Source organism: Cryptomeria japonica, chromosome 1 (assembly GCF_030272615.1).
Source record: "Cryptomeria japonica chromosome 1, Sugi_1.0, whole genome shotgun sequence".
NCBI classification, from domain to species: domain Eukaryota; kingdom Viridiplantae; phylum Streptophyta; class Pinopsida; order Cupressales; family Cupressaceae; genus Cryptomeria; species Cryptomeria japonica.
The window spans coordinates 219,300,582-219,304,621 of NC_081405.1; positions in this window are offsets into that span (position 1 = coordinate 219,300,582).

The window sequence follows — 4,040 nt, forward strand, 5'->3', positions numbered from 1 at the left end:
GACCACCAAGACTCTTAGGGAATAGGTGTATTAAATATGTATCTTCATCAACTACCTCAATGCAAGCCATAAAAAATTCCCTAATATGATCTCTTGGGTCACCTTTTCCTCTGTACTTATCAAATTTTAGCATTTCAAAATGTAGAGGAAAAGGTGGCATGTATATTGTCCAATCAAAAGGATACAGACAAAGATCTTCCATGGTGTAACTTTTCTTCTAATTCCACAATTGCATGATGATCATTTATCTTTGTAGATTTTGAACTTGTTGGAGGAGAAATCCATTTGAGCCACGTGTATATTTGGTGTGTGTGTTTCCCACAAAGGGATTAGTGTTGGTGTACACCAGAGTTTGTTGGAACATTGATTAATTGTGAATTTACATACTAAAAGTTTCATGAGGTGTAGTAAAGTATGTAAACTATGTGCTGACATTAGGTTGGGTTGGACCAATTGAATTATTGGGACCTTGATTTAGAATTTGGTTGTTATAATTTGATCCCATTGAGACCGACACTACCAATTGGGATGTACTGGTTGGAAGGTACTTGTCTAACTTTGTGTTGGGACACTTGACGTTCTTTGCAAAGTAACATTGGCCTATGTTTGGGATGCGATGTTTTCATTAGAGGATGCCATGCTAGATTGTGAACCTTCGTTTGAAGCTATGGTAGCTTGGGTTGATGATGATTGTGTGCTTTGAGTTGTTCCTCGACTAGATCTTGAGGATACAGCTTGTGTTTGAGATGAGTGTTGTACTTTATTCATGTTTTGGTTTAAAGTTACTCTTGGTAGTAAGATTGTTGTCACATCAAATTTTTTGGGGAACTTAGCACCATTCTACAATAGCATGGAGAGATATCTATCTCGATCATGATTTAAGAGAGCATTGAGGGCAACAAGGACTTGTGGATCTTGTTGTACAACCTCAAGCTCTTTTGTTGTCAGGTTGTGTTGAATTTCATCTATCGAGGGCATGTTGTTCAATTTTGTTGGTAAGGTTGCCCCTCCTTGGGGTTGTCCATGTGAATAGTTTGACCAATTCATTATGCTAGTTGGGTTAAACAAAGGGTCATTGTTTGGATCCATCTTGTTCTTATCCTTTTGTGATCTAGTAACGAGCATGTGGACCTCTAAGATGACTCAAATATGCAATGTCATACCTATGACTGGTTGTGACACACTAAGGATCTAAATGGAAGGCCTAAGATTAAGGATGAATTATGTATGCAAGTGAGACTGGAATACGTATGTAACCTAACTCGACAATCTATTGAGGATTAGGATGAGGTTGTTGTTGTTGTTGTTGTTGTTGTTATAGCCTGAGTCTCTCAAGTCTTTGTTGAATGATTTCTCTTTCAACTTCAGCCTCGATGCGATGAGCTTTTCGTATTTCATCCTCTATGACAAACGTGATTCCTATATACTAGACATAATTCCTTCTTAGCCTCCAAGCAAGGTTATCAAGACCATCACTGATTTCCTCCTGATTGTCGTTTGGTCCTAGATTAGGTTGTAGGAATGGGAAGAAATTGTCACCTTGTAATACCATTTTGACGCATGCTATGAAACTTTTTTAAAATGGGGTATGATTCCTAAAATGAAAATGAAAACATTGAGGCAAAATCGAATGACCAAACTGCTGACACTACTCAAAAGCAATGAGGATTATTTTTGACCTGGGTTGAGTTTTGATAGATAATACACTAGACTAGACTGATGAGTATGGGCACCTAGACTGAGTAGAGATTGATTGGTAAAAATGAGGGTCTTTTGAGTTCAAAAATTCTAAAAAAATGTTTGGACTTGAACATAAGACAATGCAAGTGCAAAATGAGGACTATGTAGCCTATGAGACTTATGGGTTTGGAAAGACTTCCTAAACCAAAGCTTGGACTTGATCTTAAGACAATGTAGGTGCAAAATGAGGATTATGAAAACTATAAGACTTATGGGTTTGATGACTTCCTAAACCAAAGCTTGGACTTGATCTTAAGACAATGCAAGCACAAAATGAGGACTATGCAAATGTAACCTATGAGAACCTATGGACTTGATGGATTTTTTATCGCAAAGATGTGAATAAGACAGTGTGAAGTTTGAGTTTGATTAGTGTTTTGACTGTGGGAATTTTGCTTGCAGTTTATTGTTGACCGAGTTTTTTGTTTTTGTGATCTTACTTGAGTTTCTGATGTTTTTGGTCAAATGGTGGATTTCAAACATTCAGCAAACAGTACAGACAGTATGGCCAATAAATTTGTTTTGAAGAAACTATGAAAATCAAAGTCATGCATGACAAGGCCTAGATTGGTCCAAGATTGGACTAACTCTTACTGGTCTAGCACATTGGAAGATTTGCAAAGAGACTGAAAACAATTAAAAGCATACTCTAGATATAATGAAAACCATCTAATGGGGCCTTTACGATAGAATACCACAAGTAATACGAACAGATAGAGATTTTGGTAGCATTGACCCCCCCACCACGACACTCACTTATCGAGCATACCAGATTCTACCCCGAAGATCCTATAACTAGGGGATTCCTATCTCATCATGAAGGGTACATGAGAGGTATCTACAAGGTACGATTTGCACTTCCTGAACCATCAGATGTAAGGGTTTTGGCCACTATGAACAAGGTTTCTAGTCTGACTCCAAGGTCGCCAACACTCTACATGCACCAAGATAATTGTACTCAATATTTGAAACCCCTTTTGGATTAGCAAGAACAGTAAGAGCTAATGTTGGTGGGCTATGAATTTTGTCACACCCTTTTTTGTATAATGGACTGGAATAGTACCGCTTGGTTCGTTGCCTCTCACCTGGCCTGATGGGCTACTCAAGAGGCAAACCCTCTAAAGGTTACACAAAGGAGCCTATTGCTCAAAACACATAAAATAATGGTTCATTTTAATCCAAATTGAAAGGGTTATCTATTCTAAAAAAATCATAGACACTCTTCTATTTTAGCTCTACAAACAAAATGTTAGTAGTTTAAAGTTTGTTTAAGTATTGGACCGATCTAGACACCTCTGTTATCCTTGACACATGCTGCAGAAAGGCCATTAGTAGCATTGAAAGAAAAAAAATAGAACAAAGATAAAAAAAGCAAAGACAAAATGAATTGAATTTTACCAGTTGATTGCGACACAAAAACAAAACAAATGCAAAACAATGAAACTACGCATGCAAAATATCATTAAAACACATGTGAAATACTATCTTCATGGATGCAAAACAACATATGCATGAATGCGAAACAAAGATCTGTGCAAAAATTAAAAATCAGAACCTACAAATCCAATTGATTAGTTTTCATAGATCTTAGATAAAAATATAAGCGCGTCCATGGAAGCATGTTTTATTTGAATATGAGGGCCAGAAGTCATTGTTCATATTGGAAATACTTCATTTGGTCTTCTTGCTTGTTGATCTATTGTTCTTCTCTTAAATTCCTATAGTATTGTCTCAATATTCGTCTACGTTTTTCTTTTTATCTCGATCTTGCAACCTTAACTCTTATCCTACAAGCCATTGGTTAGATGCATTGCAATTCTAGAGCCTATGCTATTTAATGACATTTCCTAAACTAGGAAACTAATTATACTCCAGAAACTAAGAGGCGACACCACAACTAAGAAAATTCAATTAATTATCTCAACTCCCTTTTACTTGTCATGTATGTGAAACATTCAACAGACAAATGCAAAATACTTGCCCAACGGATACAACATAGTAGCTAAACGTTTGTGAAATACTGATGTGATGCATGTGACATCCTGGGTACGAATGCAAAATGTTGTACTATATGTATTTGTAGAAAACACATAAAACAAATAAAAATCAAAATGTTGTTTACTTCATGTTGGGTTCACCAATGTTTTTAAGGGAAAATTTAGTATAATTAAGCTAGGTTAACCAAGTTAACCACTAGAACTTTAATCTAACTAGCTAAATCCATAAATGGCAATGAAACTTAATAAAATCAATAAATGAATGAAATAATGCATCAAAAAAACCCTTTGTTGATTCCATTG